An 18,572-nucleotide genomic window follows, 5' to 3' on the forward strand; every position below is an offset into this window, starting at 1 on the left:
TTACAAACGCCAGGAATATGTGGGAAACGAAGTTGTGCAGAAGACCCAAGTGTCCCGAGTGCTTGAGACTATGGAGAGCATAAAAGAGAGAAGTGGCTGTGTTCTCCAGACTTACATTTAATAGGTTCTAAATCCAGCACAGATTTGACCTTTGCTTTAAATAGATTTTCTTGGAGAGAGGGGAAGAAAACATTGATTCATCCAAGACTCCTGAACGACCTACTGTTCATGTTGCTTGAAATAAAGTCTGCTTTAAATCAGAATTCTTGAGACACCGAAATAAATATACCGAGAGGTTTCTAATTCTATGCTTTCACCAACTGATTATTTTCATTCACAACAGTGGAGACGAACTCGATATGGTCTTTCCAGAAGAAGGCCCATGACCACAGAGCAGAGCACAGGGAGGAATCAATCAGATCAATGCCATCCGAGCTCAGACTTCAGCTTGTCTTGTGATCAACACTTTGAATAGAACAAATAAGAGAAGTATGTGAAATGGAGATGAATTTTCAGGGATTTCCAAGGCCCATGTTAATTTAGCAACATTTGGGGAATAAAGCCCAGGAGCAAAAATGTTTCCACTGAGAGTGACAAAGGTTAAACCAGCATCATTCAATACCAGAATTGTTCACTCTGGAAACATGAAACGTACAGGCTTCCCACTCTGCTAAACTCAGTCATTAAGATCAGTGTCACAAATTTAAGAGCTAACTAGGTGGATAATATACAATCCTGGTCCTAAGCCTTTTTATTTTATTCTTTAGCAATTTTGTTTCCTCTTAACTGTGTTTCACTGTTCATTTTAAACCATTGTTGGAAGACAGTTGCAGAAACAAATACAAATATAAATCAAATAGGAGTCTGCCTTACTATTTTCTTCTGTTTGAGGAAGAATTTGAAAATGTGCTCTCAGTTATAGCTATATGACCTCAGGGCATCAGGCAGGTAACAATGAAAGTACGACATTAAGGAGGGGTTGGGTCTATGGCCAACAGGAAAATGCCTGTCCACCTACCAATATTCTCAGTGCTATCCAGACAAAACACCAGTACAGGCTAAATGTGGCCTACTGACGAGCAATTTGCCACAAAAACCAAGCATGATCAGAGACTCATAATAAAAAAGGAAATGATGATTCATATAGCGTTTTTCCAAAACTATGAATACAAACACTTCAATGTGCTTCCACAGAAGCCACCGCTTAAAATTGTACTTCACCCTCTTCTTCATTAGGGGAAAGTAATGGCATCTGGGTAATTCAGCTGAGATGAGGTCTCAGACCTACATGACAAGATACAAATGTGTAGACTGAGACCATGAGTAAACCCACAAGTCCACTTACACACACAAAGGTACACACTAATTCCAGTAGAAGTATACTGCCTTCTGTCAAATTAAGCATTTTGAGAAGCTTATGTGTCTAGAAGATTTTCAACCACAAGGACCAACCGTGGCCCACAGAGACAGGGGGCACGCGGCGGCCGAGCAGGCGGCACCGACCTACACTCGCCTGGAGCCTCATCCTGCATGTCGCAGCTGCCACAGCGTTCATGCCCAAGGGCAGTGTGTTCACACAGAGCCTCCTGCCTAATTTGTTTCCTTGTCTATTTCATCCTGTGTCCACTATTAAAATGACCTCAAACTTTAATTTAATTTAAAAGTCACCAAGTCATTTATCTGTTTATGGTCCTTTGCTCTCAACTGATGTCCTATCAAATGCAATATTTAGAGACCATTTAATGTTCCCTTTTTTGCTTGTTTTATGGTTTACAGTATTAGAACTTTCAACCTTTCATGGCAAATGACCACAGGGTCTCTCCCTAGTTGCATTAAGAATTTCTTCTTTAAGATTCAAGGTAAGACTATTAGATATAAAAGAAAGTCATAAATACAGGCGAAACCAGCCAGAAGGGAACTGGCATATCCAACCCCCAGCCCCAGGCCCTCTGAGAGCAGTACCTCATATTCCTTAAGTAACTTACCCATCTACTGTGGGGAGAAAGCTTTAATGTCGCTGTAAACCAATACACACATGTGAATGAATCCTCAAAGCAGGCCTTGCAGCATAAGAACTTTGGGGAGAGACATCCTGCAGCTGAGAACTGGGTTCAACATTCCTCAGGGTGTAACTCAATCGGTCAGCCTGCAGAAGTTTACCAAATGACTGCTTTCTGAAGACAGAAAGCCGAGCAGCACACCAGCGGGTGTGGGCCTAATGGCCAGCCATGTGCCCCGTGGAGAAAATAACTCGCAATAAAAGAAGGCGGGGAAAATTACTCTCTTGTGAGTTTTAAGAGTTTTCATGACAGATGTAGAGAACTGTGGCCAATTAAAGCAGCAATACAACTCAGAAAGGCAACTGCAGGAGACCATGCCAGGCGTCTCTGGCCACAGGCAGAAAGGCGAATGGGGTCCCAGAGCCAGACTATGGGAAAGGAATTTATTCCTGATCGCTGTCTCTCAAACTCTACGGTGTCTGGAGAGGAGTGTGGAAGAAGGATCTGCTGAGCTGCAGGAACCCACAAATAACACTGGAAGATGGTGAAACAGGACTGGAAATGCAGTGTGGCTCACTGATGCCAATTCTTTGTCAATCTTCTGGTATCTTCCCTGAGGCATGTCTCACTTTAATAGAGTCCCATTACAGAAACGGCCACCAGCATTTTTTTATTTCAAATTCAGTTTTCCTTAGGCTATAGTTACCCACACACAGTCACACACAGAAACTAAAATGCAGTAATTCTGCGTCTCTTTGACATGTTTTTCTTCTATGCACCAGCCAAGAACCAGTGTTCTTTTTGGGCTGGATTATATTGAAATATGGTCACTTGGTAAAGACGCGGCTTTCTATCCACTAGACGGTGGGCCAGACCACATCCCAAGAACTCAGGCCCAAGAGTTTTCCTCTGTTGCCACCTATTTTTAAAGGGACATGAGGACGGAACAAACCGCTGAGACTTCTTTTCTTCTGATATCTTAGTTCACTAGTTTCACACATCCTCAGCAAATATATCATTTACGGATTTTCTCAAAGAGTAGTTTGCTTTTTTTTGGTAAGAGGGAAGAGGGAAGTAAAAAGAGAAAAAAAATTAAATACTTATATCTAAGAAGGAACCTGTACCCAAGTTCACATTGGCACGGTTTTTTCTTCCCAGCAGCAAAGTGCCACCCCTGTAACTGTGCTGGAAACTGCAGGGCGGCCTCCAGCTTGCTGACTTCCCCTGCCGGGGCTGAACAGAGAGCCCACTGCCCCGAGCCCACAGCGCTCAGGCCCAGAGGAACACACCCAGGCCGGGCTGCTACCCACAGCTATATACTCTCAGTCTCTGGAGGAACTATGAGTGTGGAAATATTAAAGTAAACACTACGTGAGGGGTGTACAAACATTTCATTCTGCATCCAATATGGGAAAAATCTTCTAAAACATTAGCACGAATCCCAAGTTCATTTTCCGGTGCACAAGTTCTAGGATAAAGGATTAAAGCTACTCAGGTTCATCACACCCAAACAGAAGTCTTCAACCTGAAGACCGCGGTCCTACTCATGGCACCCCTTTTATAATACCTGCAAGAGAATCCAAGCTCCATACCAAGCACAAACTAAACCTAAGGGACAGGGACTAACAGGCCGAGACCGCTGAGATGAATGAATGTAGGGGGGCACCTCCATGATGCTGGCGGGGACCCCTCTTTTCGCTTTCCAAGGAACTGAGAGACAGCCAGCTCATGATGACATGACCAGCTACCTAAGCAGGCTCCAGAGCCCTCCCCTTGGCTAGAGGCGTTCAGGGCTTGACAACGTTTTCTTCACCCCATCTCTCCATACTGCTCTCTGCACCTTGAGCAGGGCCGCATCCACGACTCATGCCACCTTGATCTCCACAACCTTCATTATTTTCACTTCCCTTTAGCTACTGCCAGTTTCCCAAGGCTGCCAAAACTCACCATAAGCAAGGTGGCTCAAAACAACAGAAAATTATTCTCTTAGTACACAAGAGCTAGAAGCCTGAATTCAAGGTGTTAGCAGAGCCACCCCCTCTCTAAAATCTGCAGGGTTTCCTCAGCCCCTTTCTACCTCCAGTGGGGCATTGTTGCTGCAATCCCTCGGCTGCAGCTGACTTCTCTGCATTGCGCTCTCCCTCTGTGCACGCACCTCCTCTCCTCTAAGGACCCCAGTCACCGCACAGGGCTGCCCCCGCCCCCTGCCCCACTGACTCCAGCATGACCTCATCTTAACTAATTACATCTGCAATGACCCTATTTACAAATAAGGGCACTTTCTAAGCTCCTGGGGGTTAGGATGTTAACATACCTTTTTGGAAGACACAGTCCGACCAATAGAAGTGATGCAACCAGCACAGCCATACCCAAGACCTAGAGCATGAAAGTTCCCTTTCCTTCCTTCCCAGTTTCTGCCACCCCTTCAACACTACCCGCCTTGTTTTCAAAATGCGTTTTGTTCTCTAAGCCACTGACAGCTTGCTGTCATCTTTCCGGGCCTGACCTACCTTCCCAACTACCCTGCATTTCTTGGATCCTGATGCTGCCCTAATACCCTTGACTTTTGGTTATTTCTCTTTTTCCTAATCCACAACCAACAATCTATGTTCTCAACTCACACTGTCAACCTACAGAGCACTGAAGAAAAAGACACGAACAGTATCAATGGGTGTCTCTTTTACTAGCACTTGCCCGGGAAGGGGCCCAGGATGGTAACCTTGACCAAGCCCTCTCCTGATCTTCCTCCACAATGACCCCCTTAGTTCCAGAGCTTTCATTCATTCAAAAAAAAAAAATTAATAAATACTTGCTGCACGTTACTAGGCAGTTAACTTATGTGCAAGATTCAACGGTACACAAGATTAATACAATCCCTCTCTCCCAGAATTAAAAGTGTGTCAGGAATACGAACAAGTAAACATACAGTGCTAAGAATGGCAAGTGCCATGATTCAGGCAGGTAAGGAAGCTTCAAAGGCATCAAGGAAGAGCTGCCACCAAAGGAAGTTAAGTTGCATTGTCTCCCCGGAGCCTGGCCTGGCCTTCTGATGCCATACCTCTGCCTAGGCGACGGCGATCAATTCCAGAATTGCCAACGTTGCTTCTGGTGGCAGGCAACCCATCCCAGCCTCAGTTTTTCCTGTGTGGTGAGTAAGACCAGTAGAGTAAGAATTATTCTCCTCGTTTTATGAAGAGGAAATGGCCTGAGAGGTTCCGTGACTTGCCCAAGGTCACAGAGTGAGCAGCAGCAGATCCACCATTCTGCACCGGGTTTGATTTCCAGTGCAGAACTCCATGGTCGCATCACCCCCAAAATCCTCTTCCTGGAGAACATTTCTGACTCCAGGTCTCTGCAAAAGCATGTGATCAAAAGCCAGCCACCATGAGCAGACATCTTCCAGAGCTGGTGTGGCGGCCCTTACCTCTGCTGGGTTCTACCGGTCCTGCACTCCTGCCTCACAAGAACCACACCCATGGGAGCTGCTCTCAGCCTAGAGGAGCCACGGGATGGAAGTGCCAGAATCAGAACCGGCAATGGCTGCTTGGACACCTTGGGTCTAGGTAATTCAGTAAACTCAGCAGCTCCCCCGTGGGGCTTTTTAATTTGGTGAACTCAGCAACGGTCCTGACCACATCCTCCACCTACCGTCAGCACACCCACCTCAGTGCCTCTACTGTTCTCCCCAGACTCCTTCATTCATTGCTGACATTACAATCCGAGGCATGGAAACCCACTCGGTACCATTCTCCAGGGCTGCTCAGTTTGGGGAGCACAACCTTCCCCACACGCCATCAATGTCCGACCACAAACCATTAACCATCAAGTGGTTGGCAGATGCTCAGGACACAAAGTTGAAGGCCAAGTTCTTGCTACCACGCACTACCTGTGCCTCTGTTACCCCCATCTACTGCACCCCATGGCACCTGAGCTGCCGTGAGCCATCTCCATCCACCTTCAACTTCTTAAACTCCAGCATGATGGCCACCATGAATATGTGACTTTCTCTAAAGATACCAATGTCCCATAACCTTCTGTATTCATTCCCTGTCTCCTCTGCGCTCCTTCTCGTTGGCACCAGACCACCAAGGTGCTCCTTCTGGAATCTTTGGGCCTCTAACCTCTCGATCATCACCTCTGACTCTTGTTCACATGTCCACTGCAGTTACTGCAATTACTCAATCAACTCTTTCATGCTCACTTTTTGAGGACAGAGATTCAAGACAGTTAAACTCAAACACAGGCTAAAGGCCGTAAGAAGACATCTTCCTATGTAAAACCCTAGCAGAGGATACAGGCCATCTGTTCCCCTCCTGGTGTCCTGTATTCACCTATGCCTCACCAGGACCAAGATCTTCTACATTCCCCAAACTGATCTTCACACTCACACATCTTCCCAGAAACATCTCCTGCCACCTCCTGCCTGTTGGAGCATCATTCATTCTCCAAAAAGGAATGAAACGCCTCTCCTCTGCCAGAGCCCCCATGAACTACAGCACACGGATTTTTCTGAACACCTTCTTATAACGTATATTCGATCTGTACAGACAGACAGCACGATTTGGGGACCCTTAGAAACCAGGCTAAGGAGTTTACATTAAAGTCTTACCAAAAACAGAAAACAGTTATGGGTGTTAGGCCATCTTTGTCCAATAGGCCAGCACCTTCACAATGGAACTTTCTGGAATGATGGGATGTTCTTCTGTACAGACCACATGTGGCTGCTGAACACTTGAAATGGGGCTAGTGCAACCAAAGTGTATTAAAATTTTAATTTTATTTAACTTACATAGCCACATGTGGCCACTAGCAACTGCAGTGGGCAGTCGATTTCTTGACTAAGTTGATTGTACAAAAGAAGCATTTTTTAAAAGATGAGTGTGATGAAGGAGGGGGCGTAGCGAGGGGCACTCGCCAGAAGCCCATGGATACGCAATGGGCAGGAGGTTTTCCTTTCTCTAGAGAGAAGAACGAAATGATTATGCCCTGCCACAAAAGCACTAGGAAAAGAAAAACAAATAAAAAGGGAAGGAACTGGAGGTTTCCTACATCCCTTTAAAACAATCAAGACTACAGAAGAGAAGACACTTCTTTGTTTGAGGGTGTTACCTTGTCAAATTGAGATTGCTATTGAGTCACTCTACCAGGAAGAGATTTTTCATCCCCTACTATTAAGTTCATAGTTTCATCAAGTAAAAATCAAAAATTACTATTTTCTAGAAAGAACATATAAAATGGAAATTAATCACTTTCTGTGCAATTTCTTCCTTTCCACTTTGACACAACTCAAATATTCTGGCCCCCAGGAGACACGAGATGTCTGAGGCTGTGTAGTGAGGTCTGGTAGAGATAGCGGGGTGCTATGATATCCCCACATACAATCAACAGTGCTGCCAGGGGAAGGATTAGAATATCCTAAGGCAGAGCTCACGTGTGGTCTCCGAACCAGATTAGATCTCACACTTCTGAACAAAGCCCAGAAGTGACCTGCTCATCTCCTTGCCACTCTCCGCCTCACACAGAGCTCTGTGCCCTTCCAATACATCAGCTCAGAGGAAGGGCTGCTGAGTGTAGTGAGCCAGGCAGGGGAAAAAAACCAGTCCAGCTCATCCTTCCCTGGATACCTGTGAGCAACACGGACACTGTAAGATATCCATGCTTGAGCTCTCGAATGAAAGACATTTTCCTCCGTTGGAAACTGCAATCCTCTGAGCTGTACCACCAATCACTTCGTTTGCTTATAACCATTATCTACTTCAGAACACTTCACCTCCAAAGCACTGCTGATCTTTAAAATAAATAAACAGCTTAAGCAATTAATTCATTATATTAATCTGGTTTATATGATACACCAAAGGAAGAAAGCACCAAGGGGGGATTTCCATTTACAAAGTTCTTACTGAGTCCCCTGTATCCCTGTGCTGGGATACAGGCCTGCCTGCTGGAAGTGAGCTTACCCAACCCATGAGCTCCAGTAGGGCCTGGAGTACTCCTAATACTTGTTCAAACACCTTCACACTCCCAAATACACTCATCAGAACAAAATTAATGCCCTTCTCTAAAATCTGTATATATGATATCCTTCTTTCATGATCCTTTCCTGCTGACAGTGGGATGATTTCATATGTCATCAAAAGCACACAGGATATTAACAAGAAAAAGCTGTGTCATCACATTTCCCCAAATATGAAAATGAAAAGCTACTTGATAAAATGTATAACTAGTTCACATAGTTGTCAGTGTCTGAAAATAACTGGAGGCATTTCCCAAGGTACTGCCCTGCACCTGGCCTGATGGGATTCCGTCTGTGTTGTTCTACAGCTCATCTAGCAACCAGGCTTGATTTCAACAGCAAAAAAGTGTAAACATAGGGTGCCCTCTGGAAAGGAAGAATGCTAGACATTTTTAAGCATTTAAAGATTGACAACTGCAGAGCAGTGGCCCCAGAGAAATTCAACTTGACTCTGCTCAGCCACCTGGCATTACGGGTCATACAATGCAAATCCTAAGGACAAAGCCAACATGACAGACATGCACAGTGCTGCCATTGCCAACATTCTGTCCCAGCAGGGCCTCTCCACCACTTTAGGGAGACCACGTCTACTTCATATGTTCACCTTCCTCATAAAACCTGAATGCTAACAACCTGGCAAGTATACTCAGGGGAGCAGTCAGAATTTAGGGACAAAGGAAATGAGAAAAAGCAGGACCACCCCTCTTTGGTTCCAAAAGACTCCCATGAAAACAGAAAAGAGACAGAAGAAAGGGCCTTCTATGGCTGACTTCTTTGGTGACTGCAGCTTACATTTAAACTACGCAGCAGAAGGAGCAGTGAATCTGATATGTTCAGAAGCTCACCAGCAGAATTATCTTCTGGAGGCAAGTGGGAAATAACTTAGACATGGCTGAAGCCTACAAAAACTGCTCACTTCACCACCCCTTCCCAATGCTATTCTACTTGCTATTTGTAGTCACATTGTAATTCTGAAAATTCTTCAGGTTTTCCTTTCTCAATAGTCAAGAAATGGTGGAAATGTACTGTTGTGTATGTGGGCCATCGGAAGAATAACCCAAAGAATGCTCTCTCTTGGAGTCTCTATCTCACATTGCTCTTCAGGCATGATGGGAATTTCATACTCTTTAGAGAAAGAGGGAACAAGAAACTTAAGTCTGTTGCAGGGACTGTAAAGCAACAAAATACACCGCCTGCTCGCAGAGACCAAAATGAGAGGGGAACCCTGGCAGGCAGCTCATTCTGACCTTCTCATGCTGGAAAACAGGGGCCAGTGGGCATCAGGAACATTTAAAAACCAACTTGTTTTGACCAATTTGAGATCTGATGACTTGTTTGGGGGCCTAAAACTGACTGGAATGAGAACACTGTATTATTTGAGGAAGCAGCATTTATAAAAATACCTAATTTTAGCATGCTTAATCCCATTCAGAAACACACACACACACACACACTCATGCAAAGCACCTCAGAGAGGGCCTTAGATCCTCATGGAACAGATATAATTTCTTGGGGTCACACACCTGGACCTCAGTAGGAACCCTGGAAAGATGCTACAACCAGGATGAATTTGTTCAAACTAACCTAAGAAGGGACAGAGGTCTGGTGGCTTCTCTTGAGTGCAGCGATATTACCATGGGCAGAAAACGGAGATCCTTGGATGGCTGGGTTTTAACTATCAACACCATGAAAATCTGTAAACCCTTCCTAAGACTCACTCTCACGCCGGGGGAGAGCCATGGTGGCAGCAGACCAAATGTGGTTCCATAGCTGCGGTCAAGCTGCCGAGGTTCTTCTGAACCAAAGCAGCATAACTTACCACAGAATTTTCACCAAACGTTCTGTACCGTCTTTCACTTTTTTCCCCCAAACTTGTTCTTGTTTTAGCTTTTCTCTTGTCCCTATATGGAACCAAGTGGCAAGCAAATAAACACACATCTGAATTACGTAGTTCCTTCTAGGTTAGTTCGGTAGCCCTTTTACTTTCTTTCTTTAAACTCCATTGTCGCGAATCATCGTTTGTCAACCTAAAGCATTTCTCCTACTCGCCAGTGGCTGTTTCGGTGGGGCAGGTGAGTCTATGATTCAGTCTGTGTCTGGGAAAGAAAGTGAGCTCACTAGAAAAACAAAGTAGGCTAGAAGCAATACATGCTAATTTGTAAAATATTGTGAAATTACGGCAAATCAGTCAGCAAGGCTGTATGACCTTCAGTATCACATTTTTTACTTGTATTCCTACAATTACGTTGGTATTATACATGACAGGATTAGAGTAATGAGACCCAATTTCCTGTGTGGTGCACAGAAACCAGAGTCACTGCTTTATAGTTAGAGCAATTGGCCTCAGTTGCCACATCATGGGTAATCTCGTAACCCACCCAGAATCTCCGTGAAGTTAAACAAGAATTGTCTCATAGAGTCCCATGCAAATTTATAGAAGGCAATTAGTGTCGGCAATAATTTCTACAGAACTCTGCAAAAGCGTGCCCTCTGACAGCCACAGTGCCACCAGAGGGGGTAAGAATGCCCTCTGTCCCTCTCTTCTCCTTTTCTCCTCTTCTGGTAGGAAGAGGCAGGCATTGAATGGAAAGATGGTACGAATGTGAGAATTCTGTGATTTTTTTTTTGACCTAAAACACTGTTCATATTTCATTCGAAAGAAGAAAGCTGGAGACGCTATTTTCAGGGAATACCGATCATAAAAACTACCAAATGAACAAAGATGTTTGTTTCTCTGCTGCTCCTTTCACATTTCCCACCAATGCTCTGGGTTATTCGCATCTCCCCCAGCCTCCCAAACCACTCACGCCTGCCCACACCTACTCCGTAATTGCCTGCCTCTTCCTCTGTGACCCAGGCTCTTCCGGTCTTAAATAAGCATGTTCACGTATTGAAATGTTCTAATAGCTATTATATGCAAGGGAAATTAGATCGAACATATTAGCTCAAAAAGGCAGAACTGGGACCTCCATTTTGACCCTGCCCTGGGGTCAAATTCATCTTGACTCAAAGAGGAATAAAGCCAGTGCCTGGCAACCAGTGCAAGCAGCTCAATGTTCCTCACAAAATGAATTCAGAGAATGAAGAAAATAAATGGGAGCCAGAATTAGAAGTTTGGAAGTGAAAAAAAAAATTAGTGTCTTATTTAAAATAAAATGAATTCCTTATAGTTTTGGATTTAACTTCCCTTACCAAATATGTTAGAAAGAAGTATCTTGTTACCCTCAGTTTCACCCCAAAGAGAAATGGAAAGACTGTGAGCAGAGCCACCCACTGAGGTGATGCTGTGAGACGCATCCAGTCCTTCAGAGGGAGGTCTGTGATGCTGCAGACTGAAAAACAGCCACCTGAGGTACCATCTGCGATATAATGAGTCCTAAGAAATACAAATTTGGTCACTCACACAACCAAATATGTATTTCCCAGGTATACTGGTCTTCATCCACTGTTCCTGAAAATATTGCAGTCTTACAGGTGAAATAGGCATTTTGTTATGTTAATGAAAGACCTTTGGACCCCCACCCAAGGGCAGGGGCTGGAGGCTGAATCAGCCAAGGGCCAAGAATTCAGTCAGTCATGACTGTGCAATGAAGCCCTCACAAAACCCCTGAGACGAGCTTCTCTCTCTGCTCTTGGGATCCTATTTCTCTGTCAGAGAGAGAGATTCTAGGCTTGGGGAACTAGGACACCTCCACATGCCACCGAGCCAGGCCCCAAGCTCCTTTACTTGGGACCTTGCCCTATATAGCTCTTCTCTGGCTGTTAATTTGTGTCCTTTATTAAACTGGTAAATATTTTCCTGAGTTCTGTGAGCCACTCTAGCAAAAAATCGAACCTAAGGGGAAGGTTGTGGGAACCTCCAAACCGTAGCTGCTATGTCAGAAGCACAGGGAACTGCCTGGGGCTTGTGACCAGCATCTGGAGTCAGGGATGCAGGGCAGTCTTGCAGGACAGAGCTCCTTACCTGGGGAATCTGGTGCTGCCTCCAGGCAGATGCCATCAGAATTGAGTTGAGTTCTCCAACACTCCTGCTAGTGTTCAAGAATTGCTTGGCATTATGTATGGGAAGACCCCCTTCCACATACTTACTTACACATTGGAATCAGGTCCAGGAACCCAAATGGAGTTATATTACTATTACTGCAGTGTACAATATTGTTATTGTTTTATATATATGCACAAAAGGAACACATCCTCGCATCATCTCTAGGATGTCTTATGAGGACAAGCTGAAAAGGAATCAGAGCATCCATGGACATCTTGTGTTACACCTCTAGGAAAAAGGAAAAAGCTGGAATCTTGAAACAAGACAAAAGCATACAAAGTGACAGGCAAGGAGAGAGAAGAGGGACGGACAGGCAGACGCTAACTCCAAGCTGGTGCCCTTCCAGGGTGGATACTATGAACTGCAAGGACAGATGAGGCATGACATAGAACGGTGAACAGGAAATGAAGTAAACAAGCTTTTCAGTAATGAAAAGCACCGTGATTTCAGATATGGGCCCAGACTTCGGTGTTAGGGTCTCAATGCAAGTTGGAAAACCATAAAATTGTGATTCCAGGAAAAGCTTTTAGACAAAATAATGCTTTTAAGCACAAAGCTGGACTGCAAGGAAATCTGCAAGTTTCAGATTAAGACATACGGAGGAATATCCTCTAAGACATGGAGTGTGGTTCCTACCAGTTTTCCTCTTAGGAAGTCAAAGGAAACCAAGCTAAATGCCTTCCCAGTCAGGAGCAGCAAATTTCTTTAAATTTAAACTCATACTTGTGCTGGTTGTGCAGGTTTGATAGCTGAGAAATGGTAAAACACCCTTCTGAGGGTAGTTTCACTTTATGTAGCTAAACCAAAATTTGTTTATTTGGCCAATGTAGTAAATATTTGAAACAGTAGGGCACTGGGCCAAGAGATTCAGAGAATATAAAATGAACCAATGTGTTGTCCTCATGTATCCCAAAACCTAAGAGATAGGATATGTACCCAAAATAACTACAACATGAGGTACTAAAGTGTCATGAGCCAACCAGTAGTCAAGTAAAAAAGAATTTATTCAAAAAAACAAAAAAGTAGTGCTCGCTTTGGCAGCACATACAGTAAAATTAGAATAATACAGAGAAGATCAGCATGGGAGGCTTACCTAAGAGTTCTTTAAACACCCTAAGGATAGAAGTTTCTTGCTAATGGTGATGGAATAGAAAAGTCAGACAAAACACCAACTCAAAAAGGTATCTGCAAGCCCACGTTCATGGAAGCATCATTTACAACAGCCAAGCTATGGAAACAAGTCAAGTGCCTATCGATGTATCAGTGGATAAAAGAACTTGTGGTTTGTACACAATGGAATGTTATTCAGCCATAAAAAGCAAGGAAATCCTGCCTTTTGCAACAACATGGATGGACCTTGATGGCCTTATGTTCAGTGAAATAAGTCAGACAAAGGAAGACAGACACAGTGTGGTCTCACTTTTTTATGGTACCAAAAATAAAAAATAAAAAAATTCCTAGAAAAAGAGATCAGATTTGTGGTTACAAGAGGGGGTGGATGGGAGATAGGAGGAAGGCGATCGAAAGGTACAAACTTCCAGTTATGAGATTAATAAGAACTAGGGATGTGATGTACAGTAGGACTCGAGCAACCACCACTGCATCAGCTATAGGAAAGTAGTTAAGAGAGTAAATCCTAAGAGTTCTCATGACAAGGAGAAAACTCTTCTCCTTTATTCTTTTTTCTTTTTATTGTATCTATATGAGGAGATGGATGTTAGCTGAACCTACTGTCTTAATCGTTTCATAATATATGTAAATAAAAACCATCATGCTGTAAGCTTTAAATTTACACAGTGAGGTACGTCAATTATTTCTCAATAAAAGTGGGAGGGGGAGTAGAAAAAAAAGTAGATAATAACTTTGAAAGAGCCTTCTAGTCCCCCACAACTGGAGGAATTGATGTCTGGGCTAGATTTTGCATGAAAGGTAGATTTATGGACACAGGAAGAAAAGAAGGTGAGGGAGGGGGGACTGGAGTAAAAAAAAAACAAACTACAAATTGGGGGCCTTCAGGTTCCACACTCAGATTCTACACCAGGCTTCATTTAGGAACAGAAAGGAATATAATGAGACCTGGTGGACAGATAAGATCAGGCTGGGGGAATGGACCATTTTGAAGGTGATCCCAGGGTTAAGGTTTTGTTTTAAAGTTACTGAAATGTTTTTAAAAAGTCACCAGATCAAAGTAGTGTTTGGAAAACATTAGGAAGGCAGAAACACTGAAGCGTGCAGACCGGGGAGGTGCCAGGGCACGAGGCTGCTGTGACAACACAGGTGGAAGGCCGAGGAGGTCGGCCGAGGCAGCAGGAGCGAGGAGGAAGGAAAAGAGCACTTTGCTTCCAGCATGACGCACACGGCTGTGGGGCCGCGACAGCGGGGCATGGGGGGCCTGCGCAGGACAACTTACTTAATAACTCCCATGCAGGAAGACATCCCCAGGTCCAAAAGGCTGCTTGAATAACAGCAAAAACTAAACACTCTCTTACACAGGATCCAGAGATCACACTCTTTGGTCTTTACCCAGAGGAGTTGAAAACTTCTGTCCATACAAAAACCTGCACACAGATGTTTACAGCAACTCTGTTCATATTTGCTAACACTTGGAAGAAACCAAGATGTCCTTCAATAGATGATGGGTAAATAAACTGTGGTACATCCAGACAATGGATATTAGTCAGTGACAAAAAAAATAAATAAATGAGTTATCAGCCACAAGAAGAGATGGAGCAATGCTAGTTGCATATGACTAAGTGAAAGAAGCCAATCTGGAGAGGCTACATACTGTATGATTCGAACTATGTGACATTCTGGAAAAGGCAAAAGTATCGCAATAGCAAAAAAAAATCACTGCTGCAGGCTTGAAGGTGGTGCAGGGGTAAAGAGATGGAGCACAAAGGATTTTTAGGGCAGTGAAACTATTCTGAATGATACTAAGATGAAGGATATATCCTATTATGCATTTATCCAAACCCACAGGATGTACAATACCAAGAGAAAACCCTAATGTAAACTGTGAGCTTTAGGTGATGATAACGTGTCAGTATAGGTTCACTGATGGTAACAAATGAACCAGTTGTGTGGGGGATGCTGATAGTGGGGAGACTACTCATGGGTGGGGATAGATTATAGGGAAATGTCTGTACTTTCTCCTCAGTTCTGCTGTGAACCATAAACTACTCTAAAAAATAAGTGCTACTGAAAAAAAGGCCCAAAATAGTAACTACAACTGACATCCCAGAAAATGGTGGAGCAGAGTGCTCAAAGACACAGCTCCTTCACTGAAACAATGATCAAGCTGAAAGCCCTGACATGATCAACTCACAACTCTGGAATTTAATAATAATAAAAAAAACTACAATAACAGAAGAGTGCTTAATGAAGGTAAAGGTGGCTGAGTTTCATTAAGAAAGCACTATGGCCTTTTCACTTACTTGCCTACCAGTCCCCATTCCCCAGCACCACATTGTGGCCTTGGGGACAGTGGCCAACATTCTTAATGCAGTTTGCTGATGCCAAGGGGCTAATATGAGCCTTATTTTCAGAATTTCGGAATTACACAATTTGACCTGCCTTGGTGGTTCCCAGAGGGACTGGGTCAAAGGCTGACCTTTTTTTGCCCCATTCCCTTTGACTGAAGTAACTCCAGGTAGTGAAGGCATCTGTTGGGATACTTAAAGACATACACTACCATGCCCATCACGGGTAAGGGACAGAGGATGGGTCAAGCAGCCGACAAATCGAAAAGCTTGGGAAGCAGACAGTTAAGGAGAAAGTTTCTTTAAAGAATAAGGGCTGGGAAGGGCCACTGCCTCTACTGTGAAAGCTAGAGCACAGTGTACATGCCCAGGACTGACACATGCTCAGAAAGAACCTAAGATGACCCTGGGCTTACACCTCTGGTAATTCTGCCAACTCTGCACAAACAGGAGGTGAAGGTTAAAGCAGAGTTTTAGGTGACCCAGCTTCACATTAATGGGGTGTTTCAGCTAACAAATAAGCTGCAAAGATAGGAATGTATTTAATATCTTTTTGGCTCCAGACATTTAAGGGAATCTCTGTCAGGTCACTGGATGACCAGTGAGAAAACAGAGCAGAGACCTCAGCAACCACACATCAACAGAAAAGAGACTTTGGCAACAACTTGTGACAAAGAACACAGTCTTCACAAAAGCAGACTGGAAAACCAACACAACCAATGACAGTCCTCAACAGTCAACAACAAGCAGCCCTGGTTAGGGAGAGAATCTGATTCTCAGGTTTCTCACACTATAATATTAAAAATAACCAGTTTTCAACAATAAAAAAATTACAAGACATACAAAGAAACAAGAAAGTATGAACCATTCACAGGAAAAAAATAAATGGAAAGAAATCATGCCTGAGGAAGCTCAAACATTGTACTTACTAGACAAAGACATTAAACCAACCTCTTAAATAGGCTCAAAATGTTAAAGGAAACATGAACAGAGAAGTAGAGGAAACCATGAAAATGATGTATGACCCAATAGAGAATATCGGTGAAGAGAGAGAAATTATAAAAAGGAACCAAATAGAAATTCTAGAGATGAAAACTATAATAACTGAAATTAAAAATTCACTAGAGGAGTTCAATAGCAGATTTGAAGAAGCAGGAAAAAGATTCAGCAATATTGAAAATAGGACAATTGAAATTGTAGAGAATGGTGAGCAGAAATAAAACAGAATGAATAAAAATGAACAGAGCCAGTGGGTCCTGTAGGACACCATCAAGCATACCAACATATATATATATATGGGAATCTCAAGAGGAAAAAGAGATAAAGGTGCAGAAAGAATATTTGAAGAAGTAATGGCAAAAAAAAAAAAAAATCCCAAATTTAATGAAAGACATGAATCTACACATGCATAAAGCTCAGAAAAACCCCAAGTAGGATGAATCTTGATTCATACTAAGACACATTATAATCAAACTATCAAAACACAAAAACACACACAAAGACAAAGAGAATCTTGAAAACAGAAGTAATTCATCATGCACAATAGAGTTCAATAAAATTAACTGTCAGTTTTTCATCAGAAACCGTGAATGTCAGAAGAAAGTAGGATAAAATATTTAAAGTACTGAAAGAAAAAACTTGTCAACCAAGAATCCCATATTCAGCAAAACTGCCATATAAAAATGAAGATGTTTCCAGGTAAACAAAATTTGAATTCATCGCTAAACCTACCCTACAAGAAATGCTAAACAGCAATGCTTTAAGGTTGAAATGAACAAACACTGGACAGTAACACAGAGGTCATGTGAACAAATAAAGAACTCCAGTAAAGGTAGGTGAATAGGTAAATATAAAATCCAGTATTACCATATTTTTGGTTTGCGATTCATTGTTTCCCCTATGATTTAAAAGACAAATGCATGAAACAATAATTATAAATCTATGTTAGCAAGCACACAATGTCTAAAGATGAAATTTCTGACAGTAACAGTTTTAAGGGGGTACAGAGTTGTACAGGAGCAGAGCTTTTGATATCAATTTAAACCAAATTGTTATAAATTCATGCTGTTGATTGCAATCCCCATAGTCACTATTAAGTAATGAAAAAATATCAGAAAAGGAAATGAAGAGTGTTTTAGTCTGTTCAGGCTGCTGTAACAAAATACCACAGACTGAGTAGCTCATAAATAACAGAAATTGATTTATCACAGGTCTGGGGGTTGGAAAGTCTAAGGTGAAGGTGCCAACGTCTGTCACTTCACATAATTAATTCCTTTTTCTTTTTTCTTTGTGGTGAGAATACTTAAGATCTACTCTCAGAAAACTTCAGGAATATAACACCATATTATTAACTATAGTTACTATGCTGTATGTTAGGTCCTCAGAAGTACTTCTTAACAACTGAAAGTTCGTATCTCAGGGCATGCTTGTTGTCATGGTCTTTAGGAGTAAGTCTATATCAGTACACCTACAGGAGGCAGGCCTATGCAGACACCTTCTGACAATGACATCCATGGTCCAATCAGCTGAGAAGAGAGGGCAGAGTCATGTGACCCACCACCGACACAGGTAGAGGGGTGGGTGCGGAAGGCAATAAGAAAACCTCAAATATCACTATCATTCTATTTAATTTCATATTCTCTCCTATGACCTAATCGATTCACTCAACATGCAAGAACATAAGTTACTTTTAAATCATTCATCTTCTAATTTCTATAGTTTATAATTAATTAAATTTTCATACTTTTCCCCTTATTTTGAGAGAGTAATTCCTAAAATTTACAGGTGTGACAATGGTTTTAATTCAACTACGCTTAATAAAGATTCCTATCAAGGAGACCTTCAAAAATGTCTCTGTTCTCAGCAAATGGTAGAGGCAAAATTTCTATTAGTTCTGCACATCAGGGGTTACAAAAATGTCCTATTGCCAGATACTACACAGTCAACAATGTTTCATCTCTTTGTACCACCAAACAATGGGTCTAGAACAAATAACATTCTAGTCCTGAAAAAGAAGTTGGTCTATGAGCCTCAAC

General features: G+C 42.7%; 1 protein-coding gene across 1 annotated transcript in view; it reads right to left on the minus strand.

The window, feature by feature from the left end:
• The window catches only part of ATP8A2 (ATPase phospholipid transporting 8A2), a 544,332-nt gene that overhangs the window by 275,115 nt on the left and 250,645 nt on the right, over positions 1–18,572 (minus strand). The gene's annotated exons all lie outside the window — the stretch shown is intronic.

The sequence above is a fragment of the Manis pentadactyla genome, chromosome 2 (assembly GCF_030020395.1).
Source record: "Manis pentadactyla isolate mManPen7 chromosome 2, mManPen7.hap1, whole genome shotgun sequence".
Taxonomy (NCBI): domain Eukaryota; kingdom Metazoa; phylum Chordata; class Mammalia; order Pholidota; family Manidae; genus Manis; species Manis pentadactyla.